The following is a 25,737-nucleotide window of genomic DNA, read 5'->3' on the forward strand; positions in this document are numbered from 1 at the left end:
AGATCAGTCAAGTCTTTGCTGCTTCAGAAGTTTATATATCCCAGACTGAGGATCATAGTGCTCCATCAGGAATCAGAAGGCAATACTAATGGCAATGTCATCTTCAAGAGCAAAGGACAAAGCTAGAAATGTATCTATGTCTCAGCAGGAAATTTATAGTCATGAGGTCACTGCTGACTATTTTATATTTTTATACAGTACCTTACTAGTTGATTTTAGCCTGCAGCAAGCAGAATATTTCTTCCCCCACATAGTTCTCCTATATCTTCTCTTTCAGTAGATTGGAACTTATAAAAAAATACCTTGCAATTTCTAGGGGCTCCTCTTTATCTTAAAGTAAGTGAGAAGAAAACCAGAGTGAGTTGGACATAGTCTTAACTCAGGGGCAAGGAGCCACTGATCTTGGATTAGAAGATGGAGATGCAGTTAAGAAGGGTCAGAAGAGGAATCGGGGAAAGATAATAAGCAGATAAATTCTGGCAGAGTTTACATAAAAACATCAAATGAAAATTTGAGTCATTGGTTTGTGCTACTAGTATATTTAGTAGTACAAATGTTCACAGAAGCAGCAAATGATTTCATGCACAATAGGGGAGTTGCTGATTTCTGTAGACCTGTTAGCCAAAACGGTATAAGTCTTAACATAACAATGCCAAGAGTTATTTAGCAGCTTTAAAGAGTCCTAGAGACAGCCTCTCCTTGTGAGGTTCCTGGATATTAAAGCCAATTTGAGTTGCAGCACAGTGCTCAAAGAATTTATACAAACAAGAGCAAGGGGATTGCATGCCAGTAATATATACATTCTTTGGATCTCAATTTGGTTTTACTTTCTGACAGTCCTCTCTAGAGACTCTTCAATGAATACATATTTCACCTTTAGGTTTTAGAGCTGCTGTTTCTTGCTTCTTTGTGTACCCATATAGCTGGCTTTTCTTCTAGATAAGTCTGTGGACTCCATTCCTGCCATGTCTCATATCAGGCATGATAGTCAAGGCAAATTGGGAGCCATGTGATTCCTTTTTTTAAAAAAAATGTTTTATTTATTTATTTCTTCATGAGAGACAAGCAGAGAGAGAGAGAGAGGCAGAGGCACAGGCAAGAGGGAGCAGCAGGCTCCATGCAGGGAACCTGATGCAGGGCTCCACCCCCAGACTCCAAGATCACTTCCTGGGCCAAAGACAGGTGCTAAACCACTGAGTCACCCAGGGATCCCCGTGGAGCCATGTGATTCCTTAGAAGAGGAAAGACACTTGCCAAAGACCAGTGATGTTATCATAACCAACAGCAAATCATTCAACAAATTTTTCAAAAATACACTATGAACAAAATACATCCTCCTCTCACCCGGCTCCATGTGATATCTCATTCCATTTCTCCTTTCTGGTTCACGTAAAAATGAGATGCATTTTTCTACCCAAAATGTGGTTCAGATATCAAGATTGATGATAACCATGCATGTAAGAGAGTGTGAAAAGGTTTATTATTCACAAAATGAGGCTTTTTGGGGAGGCTACCAAGTGGGTTCAGAAATAGCTTGAAAGAACAGGGAATGGAGACTGGATGGTTTTTATTGTAGTTAGGAAGTAGGGTTGGCATGATTCCTGTGCAGGAATACACAGGCTGGAGCTTGCCTGGTTTGCACTTCCCGCCAGCGTTAAAGGAAGGTGAGCCTGTGCTTTCTTATCAGCTTGCCTAGATATGAGCAGGAAGGGGATAGGGGAGAGGTGTGGCTTGAAAGCTGTCAGCAGTCAAACATCAAAACTGGAATTGGACTTATTACAACACTATCCTGGAACCATGTGGAGAAGTGGATTTGGGGAAGTATCTCATACACTGCAGAAAATGTCATACACTGGCCATGATCTCATACTCCCTTTATTCCTTGTTACCCAGGCCAACAGGGGGCCACTTTCCACTTCTGCATTATTTTCTACTAATGAAACAGTCACTTTTTAAATTAATATCCATTTTTTAAAAAAATTTCCATTTTAAAAACCAAGATGGATATCAACAATTTCTGCTAAATATGTAAAGAAAAAAAACAGTTACTGATATAAGTAATGAATTATCAACTAACATGAATAGAAGGCTCTCCCCCATGAAAGAGGACTGGTACTTAAAAACTATGTAGATATCTTCTTCGGGAAATTTACATCTATTAAACATAGGGCCATATTTTCTTAAAATTTCTCAAAGACAAATGGTACAATGCAGTGAATTTATGTATTCACTCCTAGCATACCATACACACTACCTGGAAATTTCTGCCTCATTCAGACCAACAACAATAACAACAATAACAAGAATGGAATTAAATGCACGGTAACTTTAGTTTTAGTAAGAGTTGATTGACAGTGGGAAATCAAGTCCTTGAAATATGTTAGTCCAAATCTGAGAAAGTAGAATATTCCAGAAGTTTTGATAGTTTAGAAGTAGGTCACCTCGGTAATTAATATCAAGAACCTCTTTTCTTATTATGCAAGGATGCCTGCTTATATGACAAGCACTGGATTAGGTGTTGGGGATACAAAGTTGAATAAAATACGGTTCGTGCCTTTAAGGATTTTATAGTCTATCCAAATGATACTTGGGATTCAAGGGTTCTAAGGACTCAAGGAATAAAAGTCATCTACAGGGTTAAAACCATGACAATTAGCTGACTAAGCAGCCGCTTTTACAAAAACATTGCCTACCACTACCCAGTGTTTTGAAATAAAAATTTCTGTGAAAAACAAGTCTCAAACTTCAGCATTATTTCCATAAGCAATTTTCCTAAAATAAAAGGAAGACCAGCCAGGCAAGTACAAATTCTAAATTTGGTTTGAATGTTGTCCATGAAAGACTGGTGACAACGTTGTCCAGCCTTCTTAATGTAATAACTAATTTCCATTTGAAACAGAGAAAACAGTGACTTGCAGCTTGCTGAAGTCAGGCACCTTTGAGAGATGCTTTATTGTGTATTCTGAGGCACATCTTTCCAGGTAATGAGGTGTGAGAGTCACTGATAAGCACATAGAATGTGGAAGAGAACAAAATAATAAAACAAGCAAGTTCACTCTTAGTCATGATTGCATATGGTAAATAAGCAAAATTCTTTCACTCAAAACGTTAAGTACAGAGAGTTGAAAATCTCAAAGTTTTTTTTTTTTTTTTTTTTTTTAAATCTACAGTCTGGAATTGCAAATGAATTTAATTCTCTAATCATTCTGGTCTAATTAGTGAAGAGCTGTAAACATGTACCACAAATATAAATGTGTAAACTTTATAATTTAGTGTTCAACTCCTGATTTTTGTAGGTGAATGTGAAAAAAAAAAAGTATGTTTTCCTTGCCAACTGGTGATGGGCACCCCACTGAATATTTCAGGTAATGTTTTCAGGAGGAGGATGTCTGTATGTGTGGGGGAAGTTATCACTCTTTCCTTGTTTTAAATTGGGGAATACTGTGTTTTGGAAATCCTTTGATTTACATTATTTCAATTATTTCGCATGACAACATTCCTATTAGGTAAACAGAACAAATAGTTTTGTATCTGTTTGCAGATAGAGAAACTGAGATTTAGGGAAGTTCGTTCATTTTCTGAGGTCTTGTATCCGGCCATTCACAAAATCAGAAGAAAAGCCTAATCTATTTATTCCCAACCTAGAGCTCTATTACACAGCACTGTCTTACAAGTAGTCTTCTGCTGGAACCTCTGATTTTACATGAGTTTGGTACTTTTGATTTTGTGTATAATCATATATGTTGAATTTATTTTCTCTTTGAAGGCAAGTTCTGATATGAACCCAAAGAATTCAGAGTAGGGAGTGAAGTACTACATTACATTTACTAAAATTATATATTCTTCTTTAGTTTAAATATTTAGTTTAATATTTATAATAGTGAAACTATTGAAAAGTAAAAAAGAATGGAAATAATATTCATTTGGGATTTCTTCTGTGTTTGTCAAACCTTTTAATTTTAAGCAATTGGGTGAAGCTTTTAGACCATAGAATCCTAAACTCTCTTAAATCTTGCATTAAAGTTTTTTTTAGGCATTAAATGTTTTATTTTATCGGTAATGCTATTTGTGTTTTTAAATTTTTAATTTTTATTTATTTATTTTAAAGATTTTTTTCATTTATTTCTTTGAGAGAGAGAGAGAGAGAGAGAGAGCAAGTGAGAGAGCGCTGAGTTTGGGGAGAAGCAGAGGGAAAAGGGACAAGCAGAATCTGTACTGAATGCAAAACCCAACATGGGGCTTGATGCCATAACCGTGAGATCACAACTGGAGCCAAAACTAAGAGCCAGATGCTTAACTGACTGAGCCATCCAAGTGCCCCTGTGTTACTTAATTTTTTAAATAAATTGTATTGTTTAGAGTAGCTTTAGATTGATAGCAAGGAAGCCTTTTACCTGAGGTTCATCATTTATTCTTCAGTTAGTGAAATACAAATAAAGAGATACTGATAAAAAATCTTTAAGGGACAAAAAATTGCATTTAAATATCAAATATAGGCCTTACTGAAGATGCTAATATTGTTTTCTATCAGAATGATTTCATATTGATTAATTTGAGTATTAGTGAAATCTCTGAACTCAGCAATTTGATTCATTTGTTCTTGGCTTAATCTTTCCTCTCTAGGTCTCTGTACCATATAGACTGTACACGACAATACCTAAAACGGTAAGTTGTTTTATGTAGAACCATAAAATGAAACCTTTAAAACTGTGTAATTCATACAGAGGTCTGCTATGATATCTATTTTAAGAGTTTGAATGCTTTATCTCTCCCTGGGTGATGGAGTTTTGTTTCCCCACCGAGTTCTCAGTAATATTTGCCCCTCGTCTGTGTGGCTTAACTGAAGGTCATTTATATTCTTTGTGGAATCAAAACTCAAAGTTCACATGTGTCTGATCTTTTAAAAAGTTAATTGTGAGTTCTTAGGAGCTCCATTTGGGCCTAGAGCATTTTAAGGGTGAAAACTCTGATGTCCGACACTGTACACATGAGTCCAAAAGGTAGAACTTCTTGCCCTGATCAGGACTTATCTTGAAAGCCCTGCTAATTTGCTTATTTAATTGGACTTCCTTTTTTTTTTTTTTTTTTTAGAATTACCGTATTTTACCAAATAGAGTAATATCTAATTGCACCAAGAGGGCTGATGTTCAACTGATGCTTTAGCATCATTTTGACTGCTAGACATCTAGGTCCTCCAGGGCTATTTCCTGTCCTTCATGGTGAACTGTACTGAGGTCGTCCGCCAGAACCATTGGTGTCTTCTGCAGCTGTGCCAGTAAAATTCCTCCCCCTCACCTTTGTTTGCAGAATTGTGGGTCAGCCTGACCTGTGCTGGGGTTGTAGTCACTGTGCTGCAGGTAATTAGCGGGTAGATGTGTGTTCTTACTCCGCTCTAAGGGATTATAGACAGACGCTGTGTAGTACAATACGGGAGAAAATGTCTCTTTTAGGATATCAAGCTGAGATGAAATAGCTTTGTTTCACGGAGATTTGGTTTGAAATTTCCTTGTCAAAAACATTCAACCTAGTGATCCAGTGTGGAGTGGAAAAGAACTCGAGTTTCAGAGATTTGGAGCTGTGCAGGCTGGTTCCTCCTCACACGATTAGGAAACTGGCAAAATCACAAAATGTGTTGGTCCATTTCATCCCAACTTTCACACAGTTAAGAGTGAACTTATCCCAAGGTCTCTTTTGAGTGACATGCTTGCAGATGTTTCTCACATTTGTTTCTTGGCTCTCTTGCAAGCTTAGCAGCTGTGCGCTTGTGAGCTAAGCCTTGTTTGTCTTCACGTGCCAAAGGGGTGCAGGGGCCGAATCAGCTCGAGCCAGTCTAATCTCTGGTAGGATCATTCAGGGGGAACTTGATCCTTAATGTTGCTGCAGTGGCATTAGCTCACCTCCACATCATCCCTGTGACTCCCAGTTTCCTGTCGCACCCTCTGGACAACTCAGGCCACATTTCCTATCACCCCATTCCCTATCATTCTCTTCGCTTGACTCCTTTGAGGTCTGGATGTGGTCTCAAATGGAAGTTTGGCAAAACCAGACATGAACCTGCTAAGATGGATTGGTGGGTGGTTCCTGGCGCGATCGGTTTGCGGTGTCAAGCTCTACGGAGTTGAAAGCCAGAGCGACTCTTATGTAATGGAGAAGAAAAATTGCTTCAGATTTTTCAGCTCTGTTCTAGTTTGTTTCATGAGCATCAGCAAAAATAATCTACTTCATAAGGATAAAGGCCTGCATTTCCCAATAAGTCGTCTTTATCAAAACAGAAAAAATTGTGAGGTCTGCTTCCTAGTAGATGTTCCCAAGGAATTAAAAACTAGTACGTGAAATTAGTATTGATGCTAAATAAAAACACTGTTGAAGCTCTAGATTTCTTTTTAAAAAAATTATTTAAATTCAGTTTGCTGGGATCCCTGGGTGGCGCAGCGGTTTGGCGCCTGCCTTTGGCCCAGGGCGCGATCCTGGAGACCTGGGATCGAATCCCACGTCGGGCTCCCGGTGCATGGAGCCTGCTTCTCCCTCTGCCTGTGTCTCTGCCTCTCTCTCTCTCTCTCTCTCTGTGTGTGACTATCATAAATAAATTTTTAAAAAATTCAAAAAAAAATAAATTCAATGTGCTAACATATAGTATAATACCCAGTGTTCATCGCATCAAGTGCTCTCCTCAGTGCCCGTCACCCAGTAACTCCTTCTCCCCACTCACCTCCCCTTCTGCAATCCTTTGTTTGTTTCCCAGAGTTAGGAGCCTCTCATGGTTTGTCTCCCTTTCTAGTTTTTCACCACTCAGTTTCCCCCTTCCCTTATGGTCCCTTTCACTATTTCTTATATTCCACATATGACTGAAAGTGTATGATAATTGTCTTTCTCCAATTGACTTATTTCATTCAACATAGTACCCTCCCCTTCCATCCACATTGAGGTATATGGTGGGTACTCCTTTCTTCTGATGGCTGAGTAATATCCCATTGTATATATTATATACACATATCCTTTATCCATTTGTCTGTCAAAGGACATCGTGGCTCCTTCCACAGTTTGGCTATTGTGGACATTGCTGCTATGAACATTGGGTGCAGGTGTCCCAGCGTTTCACTACATCTGTATCTTTGGGGTGAATACCCAGTAGTGTAATTCCTGGGTCATAGGGTAGCTCTATTTTCACTTCTTGAGGAACCTCCACACTATTTTCCAGAGTGGCTGCACCAGTTCACATTCCCACCAACAGTGCAAGAGGGTTACCCTTGTTCCACATCCTCCCCAACGTTTGTTGTTTCCTGTCTTGTTCATTTTAGTCATTCTCATCTCATTGTGGTTTGATTTGTATTTCCCTAATGACAAGTGATGTGGAGCATTTTTTCTTGTGCTTGTTGGTCATGTGTAGGTCTTCTTTGGAAAAATGTCTGTTCATGTCTTCTGCCCCTTTCTTGACTGGATGGTTTGTTTCTTGGGTGTTGAAAACTCTAGATTTCAAATAGATAATAATGTTGTTTGGAATAAGTGATATGTACTGCAGCACTAAATACTTACTTTTGCTGCCTGGTGAACTTTGTCCTTCGATGATGGAACTCAAATGTTACCTGTATTATGAAGGCTTCCACCATCCTGGAGCCAAATGAATCACTTCCTTCTCTGTCTTTCTAGCACAACTACGGTCCCCTATTACTGAGTGTATCACTGTGGTATATTTCTTTTTTTTTTTTGGTAGTTCATCTTATGTATTTAAGATCATGGACTATGAGCCACACCACTGAGATTGTAGTTCTGGCCCTGCCACTTCCCAGCTGTGTGACTTTATGCAGTCACCTGAATGTGTTCTGTGCCTGGGTTTCCTCATTTGCAAAATGGGCAGGATAGTGGCACCCACCTCCTAGAGCATGAGCAGAAATATCTACGTGAATATTCATGAGGCACTTCATTCCTAGTGCTAAGTAGGTATTATTTAACAAATCTGGGGATGCCTGTGTGGCTCAAGGTTTGAGCATCTGCCTTTGGCTCAGGTCGTAGATCCTGGGGTCCTGGGATCAGTCTGCATCAGGCACCCTGCAGAGAGCGTACTTCTCCCTTTGCCTATGTCTCTGCCCCTCTCTGTGTGTCTCATGAATAAATGAATAAAATCTTTAAAAAATCTGTTTGAAATGTTCGTACGTAGCAGAATCTATACCAGGCTTTGAGTGCACAGATACAGTGGAACATCTGTTCTCAAGGCGTGTGTGTACTCGTGACCTAGACATTGAATGATTCAAAAGCACTCAAAGACACCATTCATTTATTGTACGTATTTTTATTGAACTCCTTTTTTGTTTGTTTGCTTAATGACCAGTTTCTAGTTGTAGGAACACTATAGTAAAGAAGACAAAAAGTCCATCCCTGGGCTTCAGTTTCGGTGCATGTAGGAACGATGAAGGAGGTGTGCCCAAAAATTGCTGTGAGGAGCCAGGGGAGGGTCCTCTAACTCAGCCTGGGGTGCAGCTAAGAATGAGGGAGAGCTTCCTGCATGAACTGATTTATCAGAAGAGGTAGAGGGGCTTGGGTTAGGCATATAGGTGGTAATGAAGTCACTGATACTCACTTCCTTAAAGCAAAAACCCCTGTCTTGTGAAGCTGCATATTTCTTTTGTACATGTGGAGTGACACTACTACCTTTCCACTTAGGAAATATGACAGTGATTGTGTCAACAGTTTCTTGAGGTGGGGCTCTTCATTGATATGAATATCTTCAGTGTCAATTCCCACGCTGTGGATCGGCCTCTTCTCAAGAACTTAGCTCTATCTTTATAGCATTTTACATGATGGAGCCTTATTGCAGCAATGGAGTTACAGCTGAAATAGCATAGAGATTAGGTCCAGATGATCTGGATTCAGGCCTTAATTCTATTGCTTGCTGGCTGGCTTTGTACAAACCCCTTTACTTATTTGAGCCTCAGTTTGTCCATATGTTGGGCTATTAATACAGCAGCAGCGTACCTAACAGGGCTGTGGGAGGGGTTACAGAAAAAAAAATTTGGAAAGGGCTTTATAAGCAGCAAATGCTTTATAGCAGAGTATTAATTATACTCCTGAAGAACAAATTATTTTCAGTATTTGACAAAAGATTCAGTGAGAAAATAGTATGAGTATTTTTATCAATAATTAATACTTGGTGATTAGAGTGAACATGCATTTACAGCAACCACCTGGGTACATACCATGTATACAGTCCTGCCTTGTCAGTATTATTACCAGAGGAGGAGAGCAACATGCTCAATATTATTTAATAGTATGTGGGAGAGCCAGGTATCAAACTTAAGTTATTTGACCCTATATCATGGATTTCTTTCCATTATGTAACGCTGTCTCTTTAGAAGTCTGGCGGCATCTGCTGTATCCTGAGGAATGTTGCTGAATCCTGAATATTGTAAACCCTCTGGGCTTGATTGTTATGCCGTGTAATCCTTGAAAGGTGGGCTTCGCAGTACTCTAAACTTTCAGCTCTTTACTTGATTTTGAAAAACTGCGAAAGACCAGGATGGGGAAGAGCAAGCAGATGGTAATAACACTGAAAAAGAAAAACCATTCTTTCCTCCTTATTTCCCTTGTGTACAAAAGCTGCCATGCCTCACATCCCACATTCTCTGAGAAAATCTCCCCACCCCAAACTCTTAAACCTAGTCTCCTTCTGCTCCTCCTTGCTTCGATCCAGTTTTGCAGTCAAAGCCAGAGAGGGTTGAATCTCAGGAGAAAAGGGGTGGAGAACAAACGTGATCAAATCGATCATTCCAGAAAACTTTTCTTTCTTTCTCTTTCTTTCTTTCTTTCTTTCTTTCTTTCTTTCTTTCTTTCTTTCTTTCTTTCTTTCTTCTTTCTTTCTCTCTCTTTCTTTCTTTCTTTCTCTCTTTCTTTCTTTCTCTCTTTCTTTCTTTTTCTTTCTTTCTTTCTTTCTTTCTTTCTTTCTTTCTTTCTTTTTTTTTCTTTTTCTTTTCTTTCTTTCTTTCTTTTTTTTTTTTGCTAGTTGAATAAGGAGGAGGCCTGGAAACATACATTAACTTTTTTTCTTGTTGAAAATTAATATTAGGTAACATGAACTGTTGTCACATTGCCTAGACTTCATTTTATTGGAATGAACTAAATAGCATAATAACTGGTAAAATTTCAGCCACATACTTGAATGTGTCAGCAAAGTACTTGCACCTCTTTCTTCAGTCTGAGTGGGACACATAAGTCTGAGTTCACCTGAAACCTATATTTTCTAAATTCTGCTGACCCTCTGGTAAGATCCCATTGACTATATGTCATGGCCAGCATTTGTATTTGGAGTTATGCTTTCAAGCTCTGAAATGTGCATTGACATAATCTCCCTGGCTAGGCATTTACTGGAACAATTACAGATGTCTAACTTAGTTTACTAAAGAAGCACATTTATTAGTCTGATTAGCCCCATGTATATATTATTTTCACTCTGATTATCAAGCTGACCCACAATACATCTTTTTAAAGAAGAAATCCCTAAATAGCAGTGTGGAAGCAAGTACTGCTACTCTGGAAAGTAGTCAGTGTTGTCCCTTTCATATTGCTGGTTACGTTTGCAAAATTCAAATGTCCTAACAATACAAAATGTGCTGGAAACAATTGTGTTTTCAATTATCTTTCAATTTAGCTATTTTTGTAATTTTTGATGAAGCAAAGCATTAAGAAATTCTTTCTAGCATGTGTTTTGGGGACATCGGTGGTCATGACAATAGTAAACTTCCATACAAACTACTTTATCATACCTCTCAGTGTAAGACTTTAATACACTTCACCCCACTCCATTCCATTTCCAAATTATTTGTGCTCTCTTTTTTTCACACTGTTAGTTGATGAGTTACAGTCTTTTTTTCACACTCTGTTAGTTGATGAGTTACAGGGATTAAAAAAAAAATTATCCCTGCCCTTGATAACTTCACATCTTAATGGAACGAACAGACAGTGTATATGTATAGACTGTAATTCAATGCAACTAATCCTAACACTATTTAGGGACAAGTTGCATGAATAAAAATGTGGGATCCTGGTGAGTGGGGGTGAGTGAATTAAGGACTTGAGTAGAATACGTGAAAAAGTTTACAAATCCAGGCTTCAGTAACCATTTTAATTTTCTAATAATGCATGGACTTGTTAGTGTTAGGTTTTTGATTAGATTTTCTTGGCAGAATCTGGAAATTCTTTAATTATATTTGGCACTTAGGGCATTTATTGTAAGAAAATGTTATCGTGTTGTTTTAGGCGCTGTCTCAATTAAAGCAGCACACCTTTCCTTATGAAGCGCTGGAAGACACTCAACAGAAACTTAATAAACACATGTTTCCATTACACAGCACCCAGATCTCAAGAGTCCTGACTACCACAACTGTTAAAACAAATCTGTTAGAAAATTGAATAATCTTCCAAATGTTTGTCCACTCCCTAATTACTTAGCACTTACTTTCGGAAAATATCAACTCATGAAATATAACAATATACTTTGTTATGTTTTCTGAATTTAAGTCATGCCAACAGATGAACTTAATGGGGAGCCAACAACAACAGTGCAAAGCACAAGACATTTGATATTTTGGAAATCACTTTAGATACAAACCATGGAATAAAAAAATCCCATTTAACTCAAAAAGAATCAGTTCCATATAAATTATGTTTGTGAAATTTTAATTCTCTTTGAGGAAATATTTAAAAGTTCTCACTGATATATGGAGAAGTCAAAGCCCTTTAAAGGTATTAGAAAGAGTCAGAACATGTAAGACAGTACAAAATAGGTAGTGACTAAGCAGTTATTAAAATACATTAAGAAATAAACATACAAATTTAAAATTGTATCATTGATAAGGAAATCTGAAACCTCAAATGGTGATCTAACACATTGAGACACTATTTGTGTCCCTTTACAAATCTATAAACTACTATGATGGAAACTGAAAACAAAACCCGCAAAACCCTATAATACCTGTATGGTAGCTAACATAAATAAATTTGCCAGATTCTTGTAAACTTTTTACTATCATTTAATAACTTTAAAATCTATATTCAGATTTTAGAAATTTGTACCTTTTTAAAGAGCGCAAAGAGAATCCCATTTCCATTTTCAGTACAAAGCTTGTGGAGATCAGTATCACAATTTTAGGACGGGTATATCCAAACAAAGTACTGGATTGAATGATTTTTGACAGTAATCTGAGCAATTTAGGCCTCAGGAAGGATATAAGCTGTCTGTCTATGACAGTAAGCAAAACCCTTGGAAAGACCTAAGTTGAATTCTTTTGAGGGAGACAATGTCAGGACTTGAGAAAAAGTTCATAATTTTCAACTTTGTTTCAAGAGAAGTATTAAGGGAAACTCTTGGCTGACTGTCAGTGAGTCTGGTTTCCATGACATTTTGTTTTCATCACCCCATCTATATCTGCATGCCTCTTTGGACAGACTATGAAGAAGAGAAAAATAATTATAGACCAAAATACACAAAGTCATTTGCAAGCATCTTGTAGAAATGCTGTTGTTGTTATAAAAATAAAAAGCAAAGGAAAATCTTTCAGAGAATAAGATTTTTAGACAGGATGCTTTAACCTCTTAATAGGAAGAATGAAACAATAAAATTCAAACAATAAAATTGCATTTTCAAAATGGGATGCTTCTAGTCTAGCTAAGTGTAAAAATCATAGAGATAGATCAAGTTTTCCTAACATTGGCTCTGCCTTTGCTAAGTTTACAATACGAAAAGGGAAAAGGTGAAATGAAACATCATTAAATATGGAATATGAAAGAAATGTATTAGGTAGTATAGAAATCTATGGCATTTCACCATCTGAATTTTTAGTATTTGAGTTGAAGAATTGAGATAAAGGCGATCATGATGATAATGCTGCTGCTGTTTTTATAATGGGAGGAGGTAAGAGGAGTACAAGCATCAGGTGTCGTGGCAAAGGGTATTATTTGCCAAACTAAAAGTTTGAATGCATTTTGAAAATTCAGTGCTATCTGATGATTTTAGATTTTTGTTTCTGATTATTCGAACTCACTTTCTTTCGTGTGAATTTCCAAGACACACAACAGGGTTTCTATGTATTTTGCTGTTAGGGAATAAAGTTTGTAATGGGTCTTGAATGCTATGGACTCAAAGGCATAATATAAATGTAAAATATTGTTTGCATTATTATTGCAATTCTCTTGGATACCATTTCTGTTATTACCATGTGTATTCATTATGAAAAACTTCTCTTCTCACGTATATCTGAATCTGTGTGTGTGTGTGGGGGGGGGAAGCTTTCTCCAGTATTGTAGCCACTATTTCCACAAAACAAATCACCCCAAAACTTAACAGTGTAAAGCAACTATTTTGTTTTGCTAACAAATTCTATAGGTCAATACTTTGAACAGGTCTATATGAGTATAGCTTCCATGATGAACATGTCTCTGTTCCATGATATCTGATCTCTGCTGAAAAGACTCAAAGGCCAGGAAAGACTCAATTGATGAGGGTAAGTCCTGCTCATTCCTGTGGTTGGTTTAGGAGCCAGAAGAATTTGAAGATTAGAACTCTGTAAGAGCACCTCTCTATTGGCATCTTTAAAGAAGGATGTCCTTAGAACAGCTGGATTTCTCAGAGAGTGGCTCAGAGATCTAAATACAACCCTTCAAACAAATAAGGTTGAGGCGGCATAGCCCTTGCTGATCTAGCTTGGGAAATCACACAGAGTCAATACTGATGAATTCTGTTGGTTACAAACAAGTATACTCCTATTCAAAGGGAAAGGCACATAGACCCTAACTTTGGAGAAAAGTGTCTAAGTATTAGCAACTATTTTTTTAAAAGCACCATAAGTAGGATTTTGTTTTCATTACATGTAATATTAAACATAAGTAGGATTTTGTTTTCATTACATGTAATATTAAACATTGTTTGGCCAAGAACAAAAAAATCAAAAAATAAAAACAAACAACAAAAATCAACAAAACAAAATCCTTGAACAATTTGTGTATATTTAATTATTTTGCTGTATGTGTATTTCTTCCTTTGTTTTAAAAGACTTATTGATGTAAGATTAAAAAATAATTTTAGAGTAAATATTTATACATATGTTAATGTGAGGAGAGGAGTTGCTATTTCCTGTTTGTATTGATTAGTGTTACATTTGATTCAACATAAAAGAAACCTGTTATAGTTTTTAAGCCAATAGCAGTTTTATTTTTCTGATATGGCAAGAAGTCCAGAGGTCGGCAGTCCAGAACTCTTGCAGCTGTTTAAGACAGTCATCGAGTTTCTGGGTTCCATATGCTTCTTGCTCTGAAATCCTTTGCACAAGGCTTTGGTCCTTTTGTTCAAAAGATGGCCATTCTACCTTTAGGCACCGCATCCAAGTCCCAGGTAAGAAGATAAGGGGGAGAATGAAAGGCAAGAAATGGTTTTAGCACTTTAATCAAAACAACAGTGTTTGTAAGACTCACTCAATTGACTTCAGCTGAATAACTCATTGGCCAGAACAAAGATGTTCACCCCTAGTAACATGAAAGACAGAGAGTAGGCACTTTGAACCTAGCACATGTACCTCCCATATAAAATCAATTTAGAAAAGAAGAGGAGAATAGATGGTGAATCTGTTCCTAGCACTTAGCCCTAGCACTAGCAGTGTCTACCTCATGATGAAGGCAGTGAAATGGAGAGGAACCAGAAGAGTCAGGCATGGAATGTTAGAGTGGAAGTGTTATATGCGGTTTAAAAAAGAGATGGCTGGTGATGCCACTGTTTTCAGGTAGGAACAAAAATGGGACTTGTGCAACTGATCTATACCCAAAAGGCAGTAATTTGCATTTTGTTTATTCATTCCATAATTTATTTTTTGAGGATGAATATATAGTGTTTTCAATAAAATAGCATAGAGATAGATACAAAGATCCTAGTCATATTGACTTCAATCATAATTGACTTTGAGACTTTGAAGAAGAATTTCTAAATTTTTTGATCATGGATTTTTTACTACTTGGATGGTCCATAGTTTCATATTTTCAACCCATGTGGTATGGGTTTTATCAACAATATACCATATAATTTTATTTCTATGTTTTGACTCTTCACAATAGTTTTTACTGCCTGAGTGAAACTAGAATCCAGCAAGAACATTCAAGAGAAATGCCACAAAACACCAAACACAACACTCTTACACAGTTAATGCTCTGACTTATATTTAGAATTTTATAAAACTGTTAGATTTCTACTAAACTTTTAGAAACTATGATGCCCCAGGCACTGAACGTAAAGTATCACTGTCAGGCTTTTAATATAATAAAGAGATGAAATAATAACAAACTGTTGCTTATAAATAATATGTACCTATTTCTTCTTATATTCCATTGAGTCTATTGGACCCGAACCAAACACAAAATTTAGAGAACTCCAAAAGGAAAGCTAAGAATTTCTGATAACACTTTTGATAATGGAACATTTTGAAGGTGAAGATATTTGAAAAGACAAATGATTCTTGGAAAAACTTCCTACAGATTTGTATCAATGTGACTCTTAACTGTTTTGCTAACAGGTTACTTCTCACACCCTAAACTCTACTTTCCACTAATTATGATCTTCCATACCTTTTCTCTCTTTCAGCAACAGTTTGAATGACCTACCTTGTCTTTTTATTTAGTTCCACCATGACTGTTCAGATACCAAATTTTAGCCTTAATATGTCCCCTTTCCCTTGCAGTTCAACAGGACTCCTATAATCTGATCAGTAATTACTATCATGATTCAGACAGAATTTTGCAATTTATAAAGCAATTAATTAAAGTTAAAAGAAATAAATCCTTAGAGCATATATTAAGCAATTTTGTGAACTACTTATATAAAAACGTTTAAATGTTCCTTTTAAATGTTAGTCTAGTATTAGCAGCTGAGAACTTACCAAATCCTATAAAAGCTCATAAATGAACATCTTACTTGAAGTCCAAACAGAGAGGCATATTTCAGAAATATTTTTTATAATATTGATTGTAATTGTGAACTCTAAGATGAAAAGCTAATTGTTCCTCGAAATACTTGTACTGCTATAATAAGAAATGGACTCAAAGTCATCTGAAATTTTCCCTATGTGTTGACATTTTGAGATTAAATTTTTAAAAACTAGCTCTTAATACTTGGAAGATTCATATATTCTAGCAGAGAATCAAATATCCCAATCTAACAAGTATGCTTTTTTTCCTCATTGAAAATAATTTAGCTTAGTTAAGTAAATAAAAATGAAAATAAACTGCATAATTTTTAACATTATGCAATGTTATTGAATTTAAAAATCCAGTTTAAACATCTACAAATTATAATATCTGAAAGTAATTAGACAGTCAATAAAATAACAAATAGGAGGAAAGAATTATAGAAATGTATAAATAAAGAACTTAAAATTCAGTTGCAATAGACAAGAGAAGGAATTATGTGCATAATCATTATTTAAGAAAATATTTCTTTCTGAGCCCCATGGAATCAGACAAACATTTTTCATATATAAAAATATCCAATAGCTATGTTCATTCATCCTAAAAACCCATAGATTGTGAAGTACCTGAAACAAGTTCATTTATGTAAATTAACTTTTTGTTTTATATAATTCTTTATTTTTCATGCATAGTAGACATTCAACACACATTTTTTAATAAATAAAATTGTTGATTTTAAAAATATAGAACAACATATTTTGTTGATATTTAAGAAGAATTTGTTAAGATAATTGCTTCTAGAGCCCACACTAAAAGTAATTATTCCAAAATGAGACTATGGGTCCTCATTGCTCTAATAGCTCTTAGCCAAAAATGTAAATCAAAGAACTAAAATGTATTGTCTTACTTTATGTACAAATGACTTTTTTTTTTTTTTTTTTTTTTGTAGCTCTTTCATTAATACCTGAGAAAAGAGCTTTTAACTTTTCAGGTAGTGTTTCTTCAAGTGTTGTCTTGGATTGCCTGCATCAACATTATCTGAAAGCTTTTTAAAATGGGAGACATAATAAATCAGACCCTCTGGATTGGAACCCTGGGATTTGCCTTTTTAGCAAGCACTCAGGAGCTTCTTAGCACCCTGAAGCATGAGAACCACTGCTTTTTGACTTCCAGTGAAATGAGGTTCCAATGCTGATTGCACTAAAATCATCCCAGAGAGCTTGTTAAAAACGCAGATCACTTCAGAGTGGAACCAGAGGAGTCCTGGGCCCCAGGGGTTAGGCTCTCCTCATTGTACCCTTTAGTTATATCTGGGAGGTTCCCCACACTCTGCATTTCATGTACTGAAAAGCAAATTTCCTCCTTGACTGCAATTTTCCTGCAATAATCTGCTTGACTTCTTCATTGGGCTGTTATGACAGTTCCCTTTCTCTTTACTATTCTCACAATCTTGAAACAGGATCTCCCCTTAATTCTCCATTAAGAAGTTGTGGCCATAAGCTAACTTTGGAAAATTTTCTGTTAGCCTTATGTTCACTTACAAGGCTGGGCCTTTCCAAACAGACAGACTGCCACTGCCCTCAGACCTCAGTGACCAGTGCAGAAATCCCCACACTTCCCAGTTCCCACTTTCCTCTCTCACCCTGGCAATAACTCAAGTATCCTGAGGCCCAGAGAAAAAAGAATTTGTTTTCTTCACTCAGTCCACTCAGAAACAGTCTCACTGCCCCCCACTAAAAAGCAACAAACGCTTCAGGTTCAGGGCTTAGGATGTCCACTCAGTAAAATTCATGTTGACAAACAGAACACTTAGATCCACTCTGTGAAACATCTGCTTTCAGATTATTGGTTGTTTTACTTGTTTCCCAGGAAAAATGGGCAGATACTTGCTTTTTACTTTGAGTGACTTAGGAGCCTATTAGGTGGTTTCCTCAGGATGAAGAAAGTGTTTCTCAAAGGAAACTAAAAGTATTTTACTTTATGAGATAGGAATTTAGCAGTTTTTAAATGACAATCTTTTTTTTTTTCTAGTTTCTACCTTTCGTGACCTTAAAATCTTTGTACTGAATTTTAGACATGACATTCTGATGTGTGTCATATACTTAAGAAGTTTGTTTATTGCTTTAGGCCCCGTAAGAATGCATAAGGTAGAGAAAATGACAGATTTAACATATTTTTCTAACTATTCATTTCTACAGAATGGCAAGATAATGAAAGAATGACAGATTGCTAATAGTAAATTAAAAACCATATTTGGCTTATTTGTTATTCTAATTTTATTAGATTATTCTAAAACAGTATAATTAGCATGACTGCATAACAAATCTGCATATCCAGATTTCAATTATGATAAATGAAAATAGATTTATTAGTGTTAAGGAACCCTCACCTGGAATGGACCTGTGGCATCCAAATGTCACAGGTGGGTATTGGCTTCCTACCCACCAAATGCTGAAGAGATTAAGGGGAACTTGGTCACTATACACACTAATGGTGGGAATGCAAAATGGTACAGTCACTGTGGAAGGTAGTTTGGCAGTTTCTTAAAAAACTAAACATGTAGCTACCATATGACCCAGCAATTATACTCCTCTAAGCATTTATCCCAAGATCACAGAACAGCTTTACATAAGTGGTGATAGCAGCTCTATTCATAATACCCCAGATCAGGAAAAACTCAGATGTCCTTTCATGGATGAATGGTTAAGTAAACTGTGGTACATCAATACCATGGAATACTACGAAGCAATAAAAAAGGAGCAGATTTTTGATACATGCTATGACTTCAAAGAATCACTGGAGAATTATGCTGAGTGAACAAAAGCAAACCCCAAAGAGTGACATACTTATGATTCTTTTTTATAATATTTTGAAATGAAAAAAAAAAAAGAAAGATTATGAGTACATGAGGTGAAAGTGAAAGAGAAGTAGGTGTGGCTATAGAGGGTGACATCATGGGAAAATTTTGTATCTTGAGGCAATGGAAATGTTCTAGATCTTGACCTTAATACCCTGTCATAATATTGTCCTTTTGTTTTGCAAGATATTACTGAGAAAAGCTAAGTAAAATGGACTTGGGATCCTATTTCTTACAACTATTAATCTACTATTAACTCAAAGTAACAAGTTTTTTGAGAAATTGCTCCTTGTGGGGCCCCACTCACTCTGAACTAATCAAATCTAACTCTGAGAGTGGAGTCTGGTGACATCAATGGCCTCAGCTACGTCCTAAAAAGGTTTATATATATCGATCACAGATATGCCAACTTAATCTTATTTATAGGGTTCTGATAGGCCCTCCCTCTCCTAAGGCCATTTCACTCACAGACAGTCCTAGGGTATTGTGCCCATTAACTATGTATCCCATCCTTCTTTGACACCCCCCCCCCCCCCACCTTGGATCCAACCTGTATAGTTTCTGCATGGTTGCCTCACTTGACCCTTATCTTACCTTTAGGACTAAAGTTCTACCTTGACAATAACCCATGTTAATGACTGCTTAGTCTGTTTTGGGGATTTTAGATCATGTCTGTTTGGGGGATTTTAGATCTTCATCCCTCTTATTTTCCCTTAAGACAATTTTTCTGGATTTTTAAATTCCAAGCATAAAGATGCATCTCAACTGATTTCCCTTCTCAGTAGTATGGCTATCAAGCAGACTGCCCATCTGTTTTTTGTTTTTTTTTGTTTTTTGTTTTTTGTTTTTTTTTTGACTAATTGAGTCTCAGCTCTGTCCCTTACCTTTCCCATCAACCTGTGTTGCTAGTGTTCCAGCACATTTTGGACCTCAACCCCCTGGCTAATTCCTGACCACCTTGTAAAATGTGGCTCTCCCATTGTTAGTCTCTATTTTGTCTTTTTGTTTGTTTGCTTGACAGCAGTTATTATAGTATGTGATTATTTTGTCTTTCTACTTTTCTATTTTTCACTCACTCTAAATTTAAATTTCATGAGAGCAGAGATTATTGTCCACTGTTGTGTTAATTGTGCCTAGCATGGTACCTAATACACAGTTAGTAGAAGTCACTCAATAAGTGATGTTTAAAGAATAAATGTGATTATTGAAACAACTTACAAGGTTCAGTTGCAAATAATATTTTCATATTGTTGAAAACTTTCCAATACATATGATCCAGGTAACTAGAATTTGAAGCAACCTTATGTACTAGAAATAACAAGTCAGGAAAGAGAACTACTTTCATTTATTGCCTGTGGACCTAGGCAAGTTAACTAAACCTTCCTTTTCCTTTCTGTAAACTTGGAAAAATGATTCCTATCACCAAATGTTCTCCTGAAGATTAAGTGAAATAATGTAACAACACAGGTGCTGTGGCTTTCACAGAATAATTGTTCAAATGCAATTAGAATCCCTTCACCAACTTCTCAGTCTAATGCATTTTTTGGACAGAGCTACTTTATTTTTGGAAGTAGGCAAGTAGAAGAAAAAATAAGTTCAGATAGTGAAATTATTTTTAAAAGATATTAAACATTTGTTGTGGAGTATGCATTTGGTTCAGTCTTTAACTCTGTATCTTCATCTACAATTATTTTTAGCAAGAACTGATGTATGTAATCATATTCTTTAGAGGTCACAGAGACCTTAATTATCTATTATGTTATGAAGATGAACTTATAGAGGTGCAAAAGTTAAGTTTACCAATACATTTTAGAAATATTTTAAAAGCACTTAAAAGTATGGTAATGTAATCCAGGAATCTTTCTATTTAACCAAATTATACTATTTCTTGTTTTCAAAGTGAGCATTTTGGGAGTATATCTTACCAGCTGTTACATTTAGGTAATGCTTAAATTGGCTTCCTACTATAATACAATTTCTGATTAAACATAAATTTGGGGGCCTATTTCAGTTTCTGCCACATTTGGAAACTTGCTATAATGTTATATTTTATAGAATAGAGCTTATGTCTGAGTATGAGAAAGCTATATTTTAGGTGCTCTCCCCAGGAGGGTTGAGTTACTAAATACTCTTAAGGTCTTAAGGAGCTTTGATGAGATTTTCTTAAGATATGGTGGTCTCATATTATAAATAATTGAATGCAATCTTAGGATATTGTTCTAAGACTTATCTTTTTATCTTAAAAACTTAAACACTAGAAATGATGATTTTCTCTCTTAGATATTGGATTCACACAAAAGGGATAATAATGAATATAAGACCCTTATTGAAATCTGAACTGAGTGCACTGTTTGGGAGATTACTTCTTTTGAATTAATGTTTATTTAGTAATAACTACTTTAAAATACATTATGAAATAATTCTGATTTCAAAATCTTATTGTATACAATGTTGGTTGAGGAAGGCACTCAGAAATTTCTTCCTCCTTATGCTTTTATTAATGTAATTGCCAAAGGATAAGCATTATGTTTTAGGCCACTCAATCTATTTGAAATAAACCTATAGAAATTCATGAGTAAAATAGGTGCTTAAAATATAATTTCATTACTTTCAATTTTGTAGGGGCAAGGACATCTGCTCCACAATGGCTGAGGCCTCTTTTGTTAATTTAAGTCATGCCAGTTTCATACATCGGAGGGCAAAACATTAGGAGTAGCTTCAGAGTATTTTTCTTCTCAGTTCAGATTTGCTTCATTAGCATGCTTTCCTCTTATGTACAGTGGTTGTTGTTGTCTTGGTGCATAAATGGAAAATTTTTCAATGGAAATTAATTTTAAAGAATGAAGAATGCAATGGAATATCCGGTTCAATAATCTACATGAAATGAATTATTATAGCATTTATCTTAATGGCAAAGACCTTTGTGAGTTATCTTTCTCATTTGTAAAGATAGATACTATAACTCAATAATCCATCATTAGTTCTTTAAAATTTACCCTCTCTGCAGAAACACATTGCTCATACTTCACTGATATGAGACAATTTAAGAATGAGTTATTTTATATGCTTATTTGAGAGTTGGCTATAGTCTATAAACAGCACTGTTGGAGAAGGTCAAATTGTGATTGATGTCCCACCCAAAATATGATTCAGCTAGTCAGAGTGATTTAATTTAGAAAATTCTTTCTCTGCTTACTAAGCTGATCAGTATTCATTACTACGTAATCAGTAGGTAATAGGTTGGGATGAAAATAACCACTGCCTGTAGATATCCTTAAAAAAAAAAAAAAAAAGACCTCAGTTCTCTGATATACACAGGAAGATGTCATTTTTCAGTGTCACTTCTCAGAAAGCTTCTTCTGATTGTTGACATTTTTTTGGAAACCACCTGGACGTCGCCAATGCCTCATTCCACATCACTGGTCTAATTATGGGACATATTGTTTTTGGTTACTTACTTAGTGATAAATGAAGATGACCTATTCTCTTTTTTGAGTCAAAGGCAAGTGTTAAGGAATGGATTCAATGATTTATTTAACAACCTAAGACCATGGAGTACTGACAGTCTTCAGCTTTCTTTTTTTTTTTTTTTTTGCAATTAGCAAGAAGGTTTATTGGACGTTTGCGCAAACGGGCTCTCCGCCTCCGAAGAGGAAGAGAGCCCCGATTAGCAATTACAGGTATCTTTTAAAGGCAAAAGGGAAAAAAAAACCGCTTAAAGACAAAAGAACCTCAGGAGTCGCATAGCATTCAGGTTATTGATTTCACAGAGGGTCAACATGAACCTATTCAGGGACATTCCAATCAGGGTGTGGGGGGAAATGGTTTTCTTATTGTAAACAGAATGCTTTTAGTTGCTAAAATTTCAGGAAGACGCCTGGATGGGCTGCCTCTGGATTAGGGCTGGCCCTACTTACAAGGGGGGAGGTTTCTTCATTCCCTCCTCTTGTTTGGGCTGATTTTAACCTTAAAATCTTAGAGAACATTTATTTCTTCAGTTTGGAGGGCCCGACATTGCTGAGTTAATACCAGAGCTTGGGTAATGGACAATCTTTCTCGGATGAACTGGACCGGCCAGTTGAGGACTCAGGGGCCGAAAGTTAGCAGCAGGAGCAGGATAAGTAGAATAACCATTATGGTAGGATAACTCTACCATAATGGTAGAGATTAGGGTGGTTAACCAGGGAGACTGATTAAACCAGCTTTCAAACCAGCCCTGCTGGGCCTCCCGGTCCCTTTGTCTTTTATTTAACCTTTCCCTGAGTTTGGCCATGGAGTCCCTGATGACTCCAGAATGGCCTGCATAGAAACAGCATTCCTCTCCCAGGGCCGCACACAGTCCTCCCTCTTTCAGGAGTAGTAAATCCAAGCCTCTCCTGTTTTGAAGTCCTACTTCTGAAAGTGAGGTGAGGGACTGTTCTAACTTAGAAACGGACTGCTCTAGTGCCCGTAGATCCTCATCTACAGCTGCCTGGAGTTCTATATGACGTCGTGAGCCCTGGATCAGAGCAGCTGCGCCAGTACCCACCCCAGTAGCGACCCCTAGTCCCAACATAACGGCTAGGGTTAGGGAGACAGGTTCGCGCCAAAAACGGGTGGGATGTTCATTATACTGATTTTCTAGAGTTTCAGCAGGGTGATAGAACACCCTGGGTATGATCTGCACCATGACACAGAAGTCGTTTGAGCTATTTAGAACCTTAGCTGACACACAGGGGGTGAGGCCTTTGTTGCATGCCCACCAAGTTCCCGGCTGGGGCTCCAGGTAAGAGTCAGTCCCTAAAATCGGGGCGGTAGTGTTGCAGAGTTCCTGGTAACCCCGGGTGAGTATAGTTAGCCTTGACAGTGATGTAATCCCAGGAGGAGGAGAGCCTCTCATCCTGTGTCTCCCTAGTCTCGCACCCCCAATTTTTACAATAGAAGTATTCCCCTCCTCCACAGGTGGGATTTAGCCTGCGATCTCTGTGGTACCCAGGACAGACATAAAAGGGAAGAGTGCTGAGCATGGCCCTTCTGTCAGGCGTGCCACATCCTCCCCATGGGTCTAATCCCAGTCGCCCTGGAGGGCTTTCTCGGTTAGGGGCTCTAGAGGTGTCCAAGTATCCCTCTAGGTCCCATGGGCTAGGGGCCCCTATGGTTAGCTTGCATAGGTCAGGATATAGGTTAGGCCACCAGGTTCCCACAGGGGCGGTCTTAGTTATAGACCAGACCTCGTCACCCCCAGACGTTAGTACCTGCCAGGTTAACCTTTTGAGGGCATGAGGGTCACCTTTGGCGGAGGTGAAGAGCGCTAGGAGAGGTAGGAATATAACAACTGTCATTGAACAATTTTTGAAAGTCTTATCTTGAGCGGGTTTTGGGTGCAGTGGAGCTTCCATTGGGGTGGCTCGTCCGGTCCGCCTGGCTGGCGTCAGCGGTGCTCGTTGATGGGGCGCGCTTGACGTGTGAGGCGTGGACCCAAGCAGCAATGCCGTCTACCTTTAAGGCGGTTGGGGTGGTCAGTAGTACAGTGTATGGGCCCTTCCAGCGGGGTCAAGCGTCCTGGACTGATGTCTCCTGACGTAGACGGAGTCACCGATCTGGAACAGGTTGTGTCTCCGGGGCGGTAGACAGCTGCAAGGGGTTTCCAGATCTGGCGCTGGATAATCTGGAGCGCCTTTAGCCTGTCCTGTAAACCGGGAGCGTTAGCAAGAGGGTCAATAGCAGAATCTAGTAAGCCCGTTACTGGTGGGGGACCTCCATAGAGAATCTCGTAAGGAGTTAGCCCATGGCGCGCGGGAGTGTTCCGGACTCGGAACAGAACCATAGGGAGGAGTTGGACCCAGTCTCTAGTGCCAGTCTCCAATGTCAATTTGGTTAGGGTCTCTTTAATTGTTCTATTCATTCTTTCTACCTGCCCTGAGCTCTGGGGTCTGTATGCACAACGTAATTTTTAATTTATCCCCAGTAATCTGGCCACCAACTGACTTACCTGGGAGACGAAGGCGGGGCCGTTGTCCGACCCTATTACCTTGGGCAGTCCAAACCAGGGGAAAATTTCTTCTAGGATTTTCTTGACAACCACCTGGGCAGTTTCTCGTTTGGTGGGGAAGGCTTCTGTCCATCCTCCTGTGGGCCTAGTGCAGCGGCTCGTGCTGTTTCGTCGGCCATCCTGTTCCCCTCTGCTACTGGGTCGTTGCCTTGCTGATGCCCCGGACAGTGAATTATCTACCACGGCCGCCCCAGCTTTACGTTCACCATTTTGTAGAAAGCTACTCCCCTCGGTGTACCAGGTTGCTTCAGCATCTGGCAAAGGCTGGTCCGTCAAGTCCCCTCTGGTGCCATGGACCTCGGCTAGGATCTGGTGGCAATCATGCATTAGCAGGGAGGGGGACTCGGTTTCTGGAAGCAAGGAGGCCGGGTTTAGGGATGTAGCCGTTCCAAACCGCATCCGCTCAGAATTCAGTAACATGGCCTGATAATGGGTGACCCGGGCGTTTGAGAGCCATCGATCAGGGGGCTGGCGGATGACTGTCTCTACGGCGTGGGGGGGCCACCACAGTGAGGGGTTGGCTGAAGGCCAACTTATCTGAGTCTTTTACCAGGACTGCCACAGCCACTATTATTCGGAGACATGGGGGCCATCCTGCAGCCACTCTGTCTAATTTTCTTTTGAAAAGTATGCCACGGGCCTTTTCCAGGGTCCCAGTTTCTGAGTTAGGACCCCTTTGGCTATTCCTTGGTGTTCATCAGCATATAGCGCAAATGGCTTGGTTACATCTGGGAGGCTCAGGGCAGGGGCAGTCAATAAGGCCCTTTTTATTTTGTCAAAAGCCAATTGTTGCTCCTTTCCCCAGTGGTAGGGGGTGTTGGATTTCATGAGAGGATATAGGGGAGCCGCCAGCTCTGCAAACCCGGGTACCCAGAGGCGGCATAACCCGGCACTGCCGAGGAACTCTCGTAGC

This window comes from Vulpes lagopus, chromosome 9 (genome assembly GCF_018345385.1).
Source record: "Vulpes lagopus strain Blue_001 chromosome 9, ASM1834538v1, whole genome shotgun sequence".
In the NCBI taxonomy this organism is placed as follows: Eukaryota; Metazoa; Chordata; class Mammalia; order Carnivora; family Canidae; genus Vulpes; species Vulpes lagopus.